Genomic DNA, 17,835 nt, shown 5'->3' on the forward strand with positions numbered 1-17,835 from the left:
CAGGGCAGACACTACCCCCCCCCCCCCCTTAGTCTATGAAGCAGGGAGGCTGTTGCCAGCAGCCTCCCTGTAAAATAATAAACTCTAAAATAATTTTTTTCTAAAGAAGCTCTGTAGAGCTCCCATAGCTGTGACCAGCTCCTCCAGGCACATTTTATAAAATGGGTCTGGTAGGAGGGGCATAGAGGGATGAGTCAGCCAACACTCTCAAACTCTTAAAGTGCCAATGGCTCCTAGTGGACCCGTCTATACCCCATGGTACTAATGTGGACCCCAGCATCCTCTAGGACGTAAGATAAATTATCTTATTGGGAAAGTTTAGCCCATTTACATTTGAAAGAGACAGCATTATTCTAAAGCGGCTATCAGCCATTTTGTATAATGGCAGCCATTCTAGAAGTATTTCAAGCTATTTTTTATAGGTTTGTAAGTAATGCTGACATTTATATGATATATGGATGAGACCCTTAGGCCTAGCAACCTGTATAAGAAATATGCCCTCCAACATAATGCTAATGGTCAAGGATCAGCTCAGATGCATATATGGGTTATTAGTTCTACCTACCCCTTTAAGAGTTTATTAAGTTCATTTCTATACTTGCATAAACAAAACTTATTGATAAAAGAAATATGGTAAGAAGCAGTAGCTTGTTAAAAAAATTATAACCTTTAAGGTCAAACAACTCCCTATATGTATATGGTAGCACATTAGCCTAATAAGCCTAAAAGAATTCACACCTGCAGATTAAAGGAGTTTTTTGGCAAGATTCCCAAATTTTGGCAAGATGCCCAGAAAAATTACCTTAAACCGTTTTAAAGGAATTTCAACAGTTTTAAATATAAAATCATCTTTATAACTGTTGTAAGCTTTTTATTTAATAACTAAAAGCACGTATAATGCTATCAAATAAGTTTCAACCCAATAAGTAGTTATGTGATTCTATGTCTCATAATTTGGTATTGATTAGAATGATTCATTGGAATAATAAATGAACATAGCCAGCTAGTATATGTAATTTCCTTAAATTAAGTACATAGATATTTCTGTGAGAAACTATTTTGTTAAGAGCAATATGATTTCTCCAGCTGTTTAGTCACAAGGCAATTTAGTTAACTCCCAGGCTAAGATAAAACTTTAATTGCATGATGAGAACATTAAAGTAGTATGTTTTGGAATGTCCAGGTGACAATGGAAAGAAGGCTTTCAAGATTAATGTCCAGATGGCGATAAGAAGGCCTTCTCATTAAATTAATGAGTAAACAGTGATAAGAATATATTCAGGAATGCTATAATTGGTTTCATTAAATAATTGTTTGTCTTTGCACACAGTGTACTTAGATTGGCTAACACACTGCCATACCTTTATTCCTTTGTTCATTTGTGTATAAATAAAGGCTCCTAGAGCAACGAGTCAGATCAGAAATGACCTGCTGAGCTTCTACATATCTCCTGTGTGTTGTCTCATTATTTATGGTCTCCAGCTGGCTGCTAAGTACAGAGCCATTGACTGACATATAAGGGTATTTAACGGACAACCGAAGGATATTGATATTCAGAGTCTATCTCCAACAGTTACATGGGGGCTTGTGACCTGGGTTCACTAATGCTCCTGCCAGCAGATGACGACACGGCTGATGCTCTTATACAACCACTGACAAAAACCCAGGTGAGTAATCTAAAGATTGATTTTTAACTTGATTGCTCTCTCAGTATACATTTACAAAAAAATGTTTTTCTCTTTCTCAATGGACATGTCAGTATTGTAAATGTTCATTATTATTATGGTATAATCTTAAGCCTGAACCAGAATATTGTGAAGTTAAGGGGATATTGCCACAAAGTGATTTCAGTTTTGTAGGGAACCACTGTCTAGATTGTCGTGCACACATTATAAGACATATAGTATATTGTAATTTAGACTTAAGGGTAAGATGGACTCAATAAAAATGGAGTTCGGGTATCATTGCCCTAAGTGCATGCTGGAATCAATAGAGAGGGGGCTCAGGTATGATTGCCCCAGGTGTACGGGACACATAATTTTTCAAACTCCAGGGGACTATATTCCAAGAATAGCAGGGGGGGGGGGGGGTATTCCAAGAATACCAGAGGCAACAGAATACATGATACGGGGATGAATCTATGTAGGATGAGGTACAGATTCCCAGAGTAATATAACAATAATCATAGGGACACACCTCAGCAGTCCAGAAGAAGCAGTCTATTATACAGGGCTCACTTGGGTAGCATTGGTGATTGATTTTCCACCATCACAAGGAGGAACAGGCAATGCCACAACACCAGTCATGGATTTGAGAAACTCTTTGGCCACAAGGGTAGAGGGGTTTATTCAGAGCCGCCTCCTGGACTATATATGGTTACAGCCCTTAAAGATGTCACATGGTGAACTGATCCTTCATGAGTTGGGTGCACATGTAGGAAAACTAGGGAGAGGCCTCCCCTGGGGATTTTCAGTGATAGGGAGGGGCAAAAGGCACATAATGATATTGGTGCGATTTTTAAAAGGGCAAACTTTCCAGAGGAAGGGACACTGGATCCTGACCAATGGAGAAGGCTTGAAGGAAATAACAAACACTGAATTAATAAAAAGGGTTTTTCTGACACTAAAAATTTGGCAAACTGTCTCAGGAAATTAAGGTTCAATACATTACCTGTATATATAGAAATAATAATGCCACAGGTCTTGGCAACATAATGCTCCTAGAAAAAAAACAGACTTTGCACATGCATTGATTTATTAGAGAGAAATGTCTAACCCTCTGTTATAATTTTTATATTACATGCACACTGCTGCAGGTTACAGGGAAACAGCAATGTGTACATGTAGTGGAAACTGCAGTTTTGCTGCCCCCTCATTTATAAGCTGAAAGGTTTTAATGTGGCTCAGGAAAGAGTTAAAGAAAAAGTATGTATAAATAATGCTTCTGCGTGAAAGAGCATACTGTAATATGTACACACATACAGATGTAAAATGTTTATGACTGTAAATTATATTAATGGGTAGTCACGCATACTTATGTAGATTTATATATTCCTATAAGTCATTTTAAATATAAGCAATGTGTATTCTAGTTTTGGTTTTAAAAAAAAAGTTCTCAGCTGTTAGGTATTTGGAGACAGTAGTATAGTGACTCATTACTACTGTACTTTGATCTTATTTGAAATACCTAAAGTTTCTGAAATACAGTTTTAATGAAGGGGAAAATGAATCCGATATTACAACCCCAGACATATTGATCAGGAACATTACACACCATGGTTTCAGTCTGATATGTTAAGAATTGTAAATTAAATTCCAGATATAAAGGAAAAATCCTGCTGTATATATATATATATATATATATATATATATGCAGAAAAAAGAACGGCACTGGAGACAGTGTACTATGTATTGGGCCTGAGGAAGGGGCAGATGCCCTGAAATGGCTGTTGCCTTTTGAATACAAGTTTCTTCTGCATATTGCTGTCTCCAGTGCCGTTCTTTTTTCTGGATCTATGTGAATTTCTTGTCCTGGCACGGAGCAAGTTGTGGACAGAGCTGAGGAGTGCCGACTGCTTTGCATGGCCACTAGCTTTCTCATGCACCCCTGTGTGGACTTTATTATCCTGAACCTGTCTCAGCTGTTCTTTAGCAATCATCTTTGAGCCAGTGCAATAGGTGACTAGTGTGCCTTTAAAAGCCATAAAGTCTGTGGCAGGTACACATTACATCTAGCAGGCAGATGATGCAGCAGTGTGGTAGTCAGGTTTTAAGACTCTGTGATAGTGTAGGACCTGCATGAAGGTGGGGTACCTTGAAAATCGGTATGCAGGCTTCCGTGCATTAGCCAATCCACCAACTAAACCCCCATCATTTATTTATTGAATTGTTGAGGATAAGTGAGTTTACTTTGGTGAGTGCTGGGTTCTCTGTTTGTATTTATTAGAGCAATGTGGTCATGGGCTACATGCACCCCGCCCTGTGAGTGGTAAGTACAGCTGTGTACCCCGCTTCTGTGGTGGAGAGTGCAGTGTTACATGCACCCCACCCTGTGAGTGGTAAGTGCATAGCTGTGCCCCGCTTCTGGTGTGGTGAGTGCTGTGGTTTTTCCTCTGTGTATATATATATATTTATTTTTTTATTTTCTTAAGCAAATGTCACAAGTATGTGGTATATACAGACCTTGCTGGATAGATTTAGAGCAAATTATTAGAACAGCAGTAGGCTCTGGAAAATATTCCCTTATGGAACAAATGGCTGCCCGAGATGCAGCTGGCGGTAGAGAAAGAAAATTGCAGACAGGCCAGCAGCAGACAAAAGATATACTAGAGCAAGTGGATCAAATCTCTTAGCAAGAGTACAGTGGAGATATTTCCAAATACAGGAAACCGCACCCGCAACACCAGATATTGTACAGAAAACAGACAATGTACGCCAGTACTAAGATAAACTTGTGGTTAGACAAGAGGATGAAGGATATCCAGTATGCGACACTGCAGGAGCCAGAATGTTAGAGACAAAGTTTTTTTACATGGTTTAAAGAATGAATTAAGATCTCAGCTTTTCCAGATACAGGTGCTGGAAGGAATAGAGGATGTGGAAAAGGAAAAGAATGACAAACGCATGTCTAAAACTCCTGCAGTGACTGTTCACTTGATACAGGGTACCCCAAAGGTATGGACCACAAGACCCAGGAGTGGATAAAAAGGAAAGCCACACCAAACAAGGAAACAAATGGATGCACAAGGTAATGACATGACTGGCAAATGTTTTTGGTGTAAGCTCCCAGGACATCAGAATCACTTTATTGCCAAGTATATCAGTGCACAATACACAAGGAATTTGTTTCCGATAGCCACCGCTCTCAGACAGTATACATACATAACAAGACCAAAACACACATGGGGAATAGCCGCCTGATAGGTACTTAGTTACATGTGCCAGGTTGAATTGTAGATCAAATGGGCTCTGCGCCCATCGAATTTATTAGGGTAGTTGGTTGGGGGAAAAAACTGTTCCTGACTGTGTCTGCCGCGGTACTCACTAGTTGTGAGCCATACCGCCTCCCTGATGGCAGCCTTCTGAACATGTTGTGAGCAGGGTGGGAGTGATCACCGATGATCCTTTCTACCCGCTTAGTAACCTTTGCCCGATATATATCCTCAATCGCCGTGAGATTTGTCGCTATGATTTTTTCCACTGCCCCCACTATTCGCTGTAGTCTGTTCCTGTCATGAGTTGAGGCTGAGCCAAACCACACTATTATCGAGGTGCAGATAATGGATTGGATAATAGCTGAGTAGAAGAGCACCAGGAGTTCCTGTAACAGTTTGAACTTCCTAAGTTGGTGTAAGAAGTACAGCCTCTGCTGGGCTTTCCCCACAATGCCATCGATCTTGGCCTTCCACTTCAGATCCCTAGCAATTGTGGAGCCTAAAAATCTAAAGGATTTGACTACCGCTACTGCGCTGCCCGCAACTGTTAGTGGGGGGAGTGTAGAGGGATGCTTCCTGAAGTCTATGATCATCTCAACCATCTTTGATCCATCATCAGAAGAAGGATTGCAGAAAATATCTTAGATTCACACAGAGACAACAGCAAACTTGTGACCAGCCAAATGTAAACCAACATGCACAAGATGACAGAGCATGAAGTTGCACAACCCGTGTGTCAGCGACAGTATCTGTGTATCCTGCGGCAACTGACATTTCAATAAAAGGTACCATTACAGTTACTTTACCCACAGGACAAGGACTTGATTGTTTAATAGACACAGGGGCATAAAGAACTGTTTTTGTGCACAACCAGATTCCTCCACATTTACTTACAAATCAGGCCATCAAAGCAACTGTTTTGAGAGGTCAAGCCCTACCCCTGCAAGAAAGTAAGATGATGCCCTTACTCATCAATAATGAAGCCACACCTGTACCAACGGCATTCCTGACCTCACCCACCTGTCCAGTCAACCTTTTGGGAGCGGACATCCTAGTCCTAATGCAAGCAACAATCCAGTACACCCCAAAAGGCATTAAGCATACCAGCAACATTCCAGCAAAGATACAACCTGAAATAGAAGCTGCTATACCAGTCTACCTCTCACAGGAAAAGAAAGATGAAGAGGAACAGCAACTCTCAGCATGGACATCATCAGTCCCTGATAGATTATGGTCCAAGGAAAAATGGATGTGGGCCTTCTTAAAGTACAGCCAGTACAACTGCAACTGAAAAAAGGAACAGTACCCCCTTACTACACATAAGGGTAAACAATACTGCTGGACACGACTGCCCTGTGGGGAAGGGGCACATCACCAAGTGATTTCACTGAAACCCCTGTCTACAATATTACAAGCATGGAGACCCCTCTATACAGTAAACATACAGCTGATACAGTATGTAGATGACCTGCTGATTGCCACCACCACTGAAAAAGGTGCCAAGAAGAGACAGTGTCCTTATTGAAGAGTCTGGAAGAACAAGACTGCAGAGCCTCAAAGGAGAAATTGCAGCTAGCAAAGCAAAAGGTAATCTTCCTAGGATACTCAAGGTACCCGATATCTAACAGAAGAGAGAAAGAAATTCATAAAGCAAGCTAAGATGCCAACTAGTGTCAAGCAAGTCAGATGATCATTCCTGGGCCTAGTGGGATACTACAGAGAATGGATACCTCTAGCACCTGTCTACATGCAAGCATTGTATGACAACACAGAAAGGAAGGGAGGGTCCACATCCTACATAGCAACAGATGAATGAAGCAATTGAACAATTGGAAGCAGCAGTTGCCTCATCTCTAGCCCTAGGACTACTTGACTGCAGATTATCTTTTACCTTGTATTGTCATGAAAAAGTAGGCCATGCACTGGGAGTCCTTAAATTAATGAACTAAAGCAAAGGCCAGTGGCCTACCACTCAAGCAAGCTTGACAACATTATTCAAGGAGCACCTACCTGCATCAGAGCAGTGGCAGCAGCAGTCCTAGAAGAGAACAAGAGCACAGGCATAGTGCTGAATCATGAGCTTATCATCCAGGTACTGCATGCAGGTACAGAGAAGCTTCAACAAGCAAGAACCAAACACCTGTCAACAGCGAGGCTGACCAAGTATGAAGTAGTACTGCTAAATGCAACAAATGTAATCATCAAAAGATGTACTACCCTCACCCCAGCAACCCTTTTACCAGCATTAATAAAGGTGTTGAATCTCAAGATTCAAAAAGGAGGGAGAAACAGATTATCTTCCCTATTGATGGATCAGCAAGAAGATGATGATGAGGGCCATGAAGGTGCTCCAGAAAAGGAAGATACAGACAGATCATCATGGACGCAGGACCAGAGGGCCAGTCCAGAGCAAGATGATAGTTCTACTAATCAAAATTTTTATTTTTCCCAGGTTTGTCTTTAATGGAACAAGAAACTCAACCTTTGCCACATGTTACAGATACAGCCCTACTCAATGCTCACCATGAGCTATATGTGGATGGTTCAAGATACTATGAGGATGGGATTCCTTATACAGGATATGCAGTAACTACTGTGGATTCAGGATCCTTACCATCCCAGCACAAGGTTATGGGCAAATATGGAAAAGCATAGACTTCAAGACAGTAAGTGGCAAAGATATACAACATGCATCACTGATGAGACACCGGTTCAGAGCTCTGTAAGGGCCACTAAAGTTGCAGTGATGATGATCCAGGCACACGCAATAAACGAAACTCCTGAAACAAGACGTAACAATCTGGCAAGATGCTGAAGCCAAGAGGGCAGCAAAATGCCCCCAGCAGAAAGGGCTAGCCTATACAGTAAAGTAACCATTCCAGCGCCAGACCAAAATGCCTGATTATGCTACACTGATTGAACTTCAGAACAAAGCAGGAGAGAATGAGAGAGTAGCCTGTGGATAAAGAAAGCAACCAAACAACCAGTGAATGTAGCAATCTACACTACACAGGCAGAAGAAACAAAGCCTCAAATGCCTGATCTACAGGATTTGAAGAAATTTCAGGAACAAGCAGGTCCTGAAGAAAAAGCAGCATGGAGGACACAGAAAAGAAAAAGAAATTGGCTTATCGAAATTAAAAGATAAGTTATACTTATGTGTTAAGTCAGCCATGGACTCACACACCTGGGAAAGGATCAAATGGGAAATTTAGTTAATGAAAGATGGATAGCTCCAGAATTTTATCCAGATGCAACCAAGTTTGTACTAGTCTGCTGGATATGTGGAAATGTCCAATCCAGGACAGAAGGCCAAGACAAGCCTTGGAGCAATCCCCAACAGTTGTTTTCCATTTTGAAGACTGCAAATTGACTATAAAAAGCTTCCAAAGATGCATTGGTAGACACAGACATTTTCAGTTATTGACCAATGGCGAAAGCTACAGCAAAATCAGTAGCTAGAGAATTAAGTTCAGAAGTTATTTGCAGATATGGAGTACCCTAAGTTACTGTATCAGATTAGTGAGTGTGTCACAGAAACCAGAAAGGGATGCTAAAGTGTTTATTTTTAGAACTGGTTAATAGTAGAACCATACTCAGTAAAACCACAGGTTATTCACCTTATGAAATCTTGTTTAATAGCATACCTACGATAGGATGTTATTATCCACAAGAGTTACAGCATAAATATGGTAATTTGACTGCATATGTTAAAAAAAGTCTTACTGAAGAAACGGACACCTCTGTATTCTCTAGTTTTTGCCTCTCTCCCAGAATCAGGAGCAGATCTGAATCCCCTCAGGCTTTTACCAGGAGATTGTATCTGAAAGGACACGTGAAAAAGTCACTTAAGCCCAGATTTGATGGTCCATATCAAGTGTTGCTGAACACTCTCACTTCTGTGAAAATTGAGAGGTAGAGAATTGGGTCCCACTGCAAACTTGCCCAAGTTAAGTTTGAACAATGAAATACACAAACATGCAGAGACAAATTGGGCCTAAACCAGACAGGCCACTATGGGGCATTATATTTTGAACTTCAGTATTTATTGCATGACATTATATACCCAGACAGATAGAATGTGTTGTACATTTATCACTAATGAAACAGATGATGCACAAGAAGTGGTTCAATGGCATGTCCAAGAAATAGAAAACTAAAAACATGCATATGCTAACAAAAACAATATCCCTGACATTCTAGAGGGCGACTGGGGATGGTTATCATGGCTAAATCCTACTAAGTGGTTTAGTGGAATCAAAGGATGGATTTTTGTAATTTTTATGTTTTTGTTAAAAATTGGTGGCTTAGCAATTATAATATATCCATGTTTTAAGATACTGCTTTGCTGTTTTTCAGTTTGCAAGAAACAAGTAAAGAAAGGTTTTGATACTTCCAAGTTTAAGGACTTACAGAAAAGTCTGTCAAGAAAGAGCCGTGAACAGTCTACTTTGATAGATATGAGTGAATGGTCATCAACCCACCGTCAGACAGAGTGAAAGTACCATCTTGCAGGGATATAGCCTTTAGAACCATCATAGCTAGACTGTCTGCTTAGTCTCATTAGGCAGAGAAATTGTAATGCCAGATATACTGTAATGTCAGAATATTATTAAAAGAAGAGACTGATGGAGACAGCATTATGCTAAAGCAGCTATCAGCCATTTTGTATAATGGCAGCCATTCTAGATGTATTTCAAGCTCATTTTTATAGGTTTATAAGTAATGCTGACATTTATATGATATATGCATGAGACCCTTAGGCCTAGCACCTATATAAGAAATATGCACTCCAACATATTGCCAATGGTCAAGGATCAGCTCAGATGCATACATGGGTTATTAATCCTACCTACCCCTTTAAGAGATTATTAAATTCATTTTTGTACTTGCATAAACAAAACTTATTGATAAGAGAAATATGGTAAGAAGCTGTAGCTTGTTAAAAAAATTATAAACTTTAAGGTCAAACAACTCCCTATATGTATATGGTAGCTCATTAGGCTAATAAGCCTAAAAGAATTCACAAGTTTTTTGGCAAGATTACCAGATATTGGCAAGACGCACAGAAAAATGAAATTAAACCGTTTTAAAGGAATTTGAAAAGTTTTAAATATAAAATCCTCTTTATAACTGTTGTAAGCTTTGTATTTAGTAACTAAAAGCACGTATAATGCTATCAAATAAGTTCAACCCAATAAGTAGTTATGTGATTCTGTCTAATAATTTGATTAGCATGATTTATTGCAATAATCAATGAACATAGCCAGCTAGTATATGTAAATTCCTTACATTAATTACATAGATATTTCTGTGAGAAACTATTTTGTTAAGAGCAATATGATTTCTCCAGCTGCAGTCATAAGGACATTTAGTTAACTCCCAGGCTAAGATAAAACTTTAATTGCATGACGAGAACATTAAAGGAGTATGTTTTGGAATGTACAGGTGACAATGGAGAGAAGGCTTTTAAGATTAATGTCCAGATGGCGATAAGAAGAAGGCCTTCTCATTAAATTAATGAGCGAACAGTGATAAGAATATATTCAGGAATGCTATAATTGGTTTAATTAAAAAATTGTTTATCTTTGCACACGGTGTACTTTGGTTGGCAAACACACTGCCATACCTTTATTCTTTTGTTCATTTGTGTATAAATAAAGGCTCCTAGAGCAACGAGTCAGATCAGAAATGACCTGCTGAGCTTCTACATATCTCCTGTGTGTTGTCTCATTATTTCTGGTCTCCAGCCGGCTGCTAAGTACAGAACCATTGACTGATGTTCAAGGGTATTGAACAGACAACCGAAGGACATTGATATACGGAATCTATTTCGAACAAATTGAAAGTGAAGACTCTAATGGGTTTATTTATGAAGATTAGTTGAGGATCATATGGAGAAGAGCGCTGAGAGACCAGGGGAAGGTGGGCGGCACATGGATACTAAAAATGACCAAATTGCAGTAGAATTGGAGGAGAACTGGAAGATTGCCAATGTGAGAGTGGAATAAGGGTGAAAAGAGCCATAACAGTAAAATTATGGCAAGGGAGAGGTATTGCCAAGGCTTTGATGCCTCATTGAATGACCAAAGCCACAAGGATCCCTGAGGAGAAAACCTAGCGCGAGGTCATGGGAGTGGCATGACACACCAGGGAATGTGTAAAAACCATACTAACAAGTAGGGATGATGAGTAAGTGGAGAGAGAGGAAAATCAAAAAGAAAATGAGGTAAGGAGGGAGCAGGAACAGCTGCTCTGAGAGGGGGAGGGGAAGCAAATGTACCAGATAAGGGCATAGGGCCTAGAATAAATAATACTGTAATAATAAAGAAAATATCTTCTGATCCCATAACCAAGAGCAAATAATATAGCATAACGAGATTTAGATTTAAAAAACAGTCACACATCATGGCAACAGTATAAGAAATAAATAATTGAGGCCAAAAAAAGGGTAAACTATTAACAATATGTTCGAAGGTCCTTGCACTCAGCATGTCCATTATCTTCAACTTCAATAGCCTATAACACAAACAAGAAGGGGAGGAGGCAATTATATAAATGAGAATACAACTACAGAGACTCCCACAGACAAGAGTGCAATTCTGGTGTTGAATGGTCTTCATCTGAAGGAGAAGGCCAATGTCCAATCAGATGGAATTATGTCTAAAACCACATGGGATCCATAATACAGACATGTTGCATCAGAGAAATTATTCAAAATCCAATATAGTGTTGTAAGTGGTACATAAGTACATAGGGCCAGTGTAGTTGCAGGACAGTTTAAACTTGGGACCACATATGAAAAGGAGGACCTGATTAGTAAATCTGAGGCAGGAGGTTGGAGTGAGTCTCAGAGGAGAACAGTCTCAAGATCGTAAGTATCACAGGATTCACAGGTTTCAGATCAGTCTTGGGACCCTTGGTACCAATTGAAGCAGAAGTGTAAGTGAAACTAAGAGACTTAATTAGTAGTCAGCTTATGGAGCAGTAATGAACTATAGCTGATACGTCTGTGGTAATCCCAACAACAAAGAGTGGCAATCTGGACTGATATCTGCAAAAGAATAACTGAAATACCAGCCAAGAGAGTCTGGAACTGAACGAACAGAAATTAAACCCCAGCCCCTGACATAGGAGCTAAAAGGGAACTCAGACAACACAACTGGAGAAACTCAGATGTGCATTGTACTAAACCTGCAGCCTAGAAACTCAGCTCAGAACCCATGTCAGGTATGAAGGCACTCGCGGTGAACAACCACAAGGGTCATATCACCCTGGAACTCACACCCTGATTCACAGGCCTGGAAGTGGAATCAGAATCCAAAACTCAGAAACTGAAAGCAGAGATTTGGGACCCTGGATAGACCCAGCCAGGTCAACCTGGAACCAGACTTGACACTCAGGAACAGCCCCAATGTAGTAAATCAACAGGAGAAACCAAACAGTATCGACATATGGATATAAGCCAGAGGGAAAGAGTGAGACTCCAGATATGCACTCACTGCTTGGGGACTTTCTGGAACAACTACAGCAAATGGAAATTGTGGGTGTAAGCCAGGATAGTAGCAGACTGCTGAGGACTCCAAACCTAGGATTACTTGTAGATAACAGGAGTCCACTCAGCAGGATACAGATGACAGATGCAAACTGTAGATGGTCAGATACAGAAGCACAATAGCAAAAATAGGAACAGTACAAGAATGGCTGAAACCTGGGGACCAGGAACTATTTCAAGAAGAACTTGCTGAGAATGTGCTGGTCTCCTGAAGGGATTTAAATAGGCATCAGTTGAAGTCCATAGGCTGTCATGATCATGTGAGCACTGCAGACAGAAAAATTCAAAGTGGGAGCACCCATGCAGCCAGCATTTTTTTACACATGTGCTGAGGATAACTGGGTTTATGCTGAGACACTAGGTATGTGTGAAGAACAATGATGTGGCAGCATCGAGTGTGGTAAGTGAGGCTAAGACCCCAATTCATGAAAGTAAGGATGTTCATTCCTTGTTCTAGACTTTTCTAAGATGGGAGAAGGACAATGAAAAGTGTGATCCCCAGCAATATAACATTTTTCTGTTACATAAATCATTTGTCACAGGAAGCAGATTCTTCTTGTAACCCCCAAGGGGTGCAAGCAGAAATCTGACAAAAAGTGCTGGCATGAGGCGGATTCCCAACAGAACAGCATTGTGCCAAGCAGTTATGTCAGAGAATGACCGTTCTACCAACAAAACACAGTTTAATACAGGAGAATGGGCATTCACCGACTTAACTTCATGCTGAATTGAATAGCTGTTCAATTTGCTTTCAATTGAATTGACCCCCTTGTGTGCAGCTTGAAATCAGGCCCCTATTTTCTTCAGTTTCACCAAATCATTATATACTGTACGTCAGCTCAACTGTACCATATGCCAAACATTTTTTAATGCTGAAATAATTATTTTGAAATGTCCGCTTCCAAATATTTTAGTCTGAGTCACTTTTGAAATAATGGACCTTGTGCTATATTTGCTTCCCGGTAGGTTGGACATGAACAATGAAAACACTCACCAGAACGCATAATGGGGCTAATTCCAAGTTGATCGCAGCAGAAAGTTTGTTAGCAGTTGGGCAAAACCATGTGCACTGCAGGGGAGGCAGATTTAACATGTGCAGAGAGTTATAGGCCCTACACACTGGCCGATTTTTTGAAAGATATGAACGATCTCGTTCATAAATGAACGAGAACTCATTCATATCTTTCAGTGTGGAGGCTACAGCAATGAACGATGCGCGGCCCCGCGCTCGTTCATCGCTGGTCCCCCGTCGGCTGTGCATGCAGGCCAATATGGACGATCTCGTCCATTTTTGCCTGCACTTCAATGGAGCCGCTTGACGGGAGGAGTAAAGAAACTTCACTCCCCACGTCACTGCCCCCACGCCGCCGGGTTGCTCGTTGGCCGTATCCGTCGTCGGGCATCTTCGGCGGCGGATCGGCTAGTGTGTAGGGCCCCTTAGATTTGGGTGTGGTGTGTTCAAACTGAAATCTAATTTGCAGTGTAAAAATAAAGCAGCCAGTATTTACCCTGCATAGAAACAAAATAACCCACCCAAATCTAACTCTTTCTGCACATGTTATATCTGCCTCCCCTGCAGTGCACATGGTTTTGCCCAACTGCTAACAAAATTCCTGCTGCGATCAACTTGGAATTACCCCCCATGTGCTTTACACTAAGGGATTAATTTATCAACAAGTGATAAAACTCGTTATGTATGATAAATGGTGGTCCTACCAATCAGCATTTTTAAAACACATGACTGATAGGAGCTGAACACATCACAGCTGGGAGCTGATTGGCTGGAGCGCTACTTATCATTCACAACAAGTTTTAACACTCAATAAATGGGCCCCATCATTTTTTCTTTAAAGCGGTGATCATTCATGGGTCTTATATGGGTGTCTGGTCTCTCTCTTCATTAGGGTTGGAGACATTGGCTCCACAAGAAGGGACAGAGCTGCCACTTACCAACACACATCAGATTTCAGAATATCACACATAGGGGGTTATTCAGGTTGCTAAGCGATGTGACCGCAAAAACCCCATTCCTGTTGCCAATGCGAACACGCAGGTCCCATCCTGCACGTGCATCACAAGCCAATGCGATCAGATTGGAAATGAATGTCTGACAGCAGGGGCATTCGCAGGGTGGGCGGGGGGCGGCAACAGAGCATTGCAGGGGAGGTGCAGGGAACATGGGGGCGGGGACATTTTTTGGGCGTTTGCATGACGTCACACACAGCCATTCCGATAAGAAAAATGATGGCTGGCTGCCTGCATATGCAGCCTAGCTTCGGTTGCAGGGGGTCGTTCACAGGTGCTGCAACCGCAATTAAATTGGGCAAGGTACCATCTCAGTGATGCTCCGCCCCAAGAGAGGGGTGGCGGGAAAGATTAACTTAACCACCTCCTTAGAACCACTCTGAACCCCATATATATATATATATATATATACAGTATATATATATATATATATATATATATATGCATTGTACATCTTACTACATATATATATATATATATATATATCTCCTATATAATAGCCCTGTGATTCTGTGCCTGGCCCTCTAACGCTGGGCGTGGCTAGGAGCTCTCATTGGGTTAGTGGCAGGTCTATCACACCCAGTCCACACCTGATTGGGTGAGAAATGCCCTCCCACACAGGTTACATCCAATGGGAGGCTCTGCCCTTTGCCTGCTGTGTTTTCACAGAGCAGGATTAGCAATGGGACTGATGGAGCTGCAGCTCCAGGCCCACACCCCAAAATAGTCCCCACTGCATCTGCAGCATCACACCCTCCAACAATTTACACATAAACACTGATACACATGTGAAAAGGGGGCGTAGCCACAGGTACAGCGCCGTGGCCACGCCCCTTTTCCTATACTTTCAATGGAAGCTTGGAGAGTCAAAAAACGGTAAAGACCATAAAAAAAGGGACTGTACCTGCCAGAAAGGTGCAGCTGGAGGGTGTGTCACTGCATCTGCAGCAAGCCTCTGCGCTGTAGATAGGGAACACATCCTTTTACTGCAGCGTCCTATGGGGGTCAATCCAAGTTGATTGCTAGCTGCATTCGTTTGCTGTGCAGCGATCAGGCAAAAACTCTGCACTTCTGCGCATGCAGCGCAATGCGCACGTGCGGCATACTATTACAACGAACAATGTAGTTTTACACAGGGTCTAGCGATACTTTTCAGTCGCACAGGCAGCCGCAGAGTGATTGACAGGAAGAGGGCGTTTCTGGGTGAAAACTGACCTTTTTCAGGGAGTGTTCGGAAAAACACAGGCGTGGCTGGGCGAATGCAGGGCGTGTTCATGACGTCAAATCAGGAACCGAATGATCTGAAGTGATCGCAAGCAACGAGTAGGTCTGAAGCTACTCTGAAACTGCACAAAATATTTTTGGACCCGCTCTCCGATCCCTTCGTTTGCACTTCTGCTAAGCTAAAATACACTCCCAGTGGGGGCGGCATACCGTTTGCACGTCTGCTAAAAACTGCTAGCGAACGATCAATTCGGAATGACCACCAATGTATTGCTGCCAGTCCACCTGCCCCCTCCGGCAGCAACAATCCCCACTCCCTAGCCGCCCCGCAGGTGGAACAAAAGCTGCTGCGGCCACCGGCATAGATGTGTATGAAAGCGGCGCAGCGGAAGACTTTCATAGGCCTCCCTGCACCGCCTCCGTTGCGTGTGATGTCACAGAAGTGCCTCCCCGCCACAGCCGTGCCCAGATCCCCAGAGGCCCTGACTCCACAACACAGCACCTGGGCTGTAGCGGATAGAGGGGGTGATATCGCGGAGGGTAATGTCTGGACGCTGAATCAATGTAAAAGGTGACAGTGCAGCACAGTACAGTGGGTGTGCAGTCAGGGCCGTTGCTAGAGTGTTCTGCGCCCCCCTGCAAACTATAAATTTTCACCCTCGTATACTTTACAAACGCACAGAGCACATAATGACCCCTGTAGTAGAGACACTTACACATGTAACCCCCCTGAACCAGTACCGCTTACACACGTCACGCCCCCCCCTGTATCAGTGCTGCTTACACACGTAACGCCCCCTGTACCAGTGCCGCTTACATACATAACGCCCCCTGTACCAGTGCCGCTTACATACATAACGCCCCCTGTACCAGTGCCGCTTACATACATAACGCCCCCTGTACCAGTGACGCTTACATACATAACGCCCCCTGTACCAGTGACGCTTACACACGTAATGCCCCCTGTACCAGTGACGCTTACACACGTAATGCCCCCTGTACCAGTACCGCTTACACACGTAATGGCCCCTGTACCAGTACCGCTTACACACGTAATGGCCCCTGTACCAGTACCGCTTACACACGTAATGGCCCCTGTACCAGTACCGCTTACACACATAACGCCCCCTGTACCAGTGACGCTTACACACATTATGCAGTCACACATACACACACACACACACACACACATATATATACAAACACACACACACTGCACAGCACTCTCACCTTTTATATTGATTCAGGCAGTCAGTCAGTTCTGCCAGCCAGTCTATTGTTATCACCAGTGTCCCAACGCGCCGCATTACAGGGAAGTAGACGCACTACATAAACTACAGCTCCCAGCAGCCCTTAGCGCCAAAGCATTCCACCCCTTAGGGCTGCTGGGAGCTGTAGTTTATTGAGTGCATCTTCTTCCCTGTAATGCGGCGCATTGGGACACCGGCGCAAACAATAGTGACTGGCTGCTGTGCGAGTCTCCGGGAGAGCCACTGCCAAAGGGAGGACAGCAGCTTAGCTGCTGACAGGAGAAGCATTACCCGCCGCCCCCCCACTCACAGTACCTCCAAACCCCATCCGCGACACCCTCACACTCCCCCTCCAGCACCCGCGATAGCTCCGGACCCCCTCCCCCACCCGCAGCGACCCCGCACCCGTACCTCCCGCCGCATCCACCCCTCCCCCACCTGGTGCAACCCAGCAACTGCTCCTCCCCCACCCAAAGTGGCTTTGGACCACCACCCGCAGCACCCACGCACTCTACCCCACCTGTGGCTCCACCACAACCGCCCCTCTCGTGGCACCCCAGGATCCCATCCGCCTCTTCCCCGCACCCCTACTTCCCCAACCAAAGCACCTACTAGGTGATTCACCAGGCCCTGTGTGCGCTGTTCACGCCGTTGCAAGGGACTACGACCCCTTAACAATTGAACGCCCTTGTCCGTGCAATATTTAACCACTCACACAATTATGATTGGATGTAATACTCCATATAATAAAAATATTCCACGCCACAAGGGTGTGCAAGGGTTAAGGGGGCGTAGCCCCTTACGACGGTGTGAAGAGCGCCCATAGGGCGCGATGAATCACCTAGTAA

The sequence above is a fragment of the Pseudophryne corroboree genome, chromosome 6 (assembly GCF_028390025.1).
Source record: "Pseudophryne corroboree isolate aPseCor3 chromosome 6, aPseCor3.hap2, whole genome shotgun sequence".
NCBI lineage: Eukaryota > Metazoa > Chordata > Amphibia > Anura > Myobatrachidae > Pseudophryne > Pseudophryne corroboree.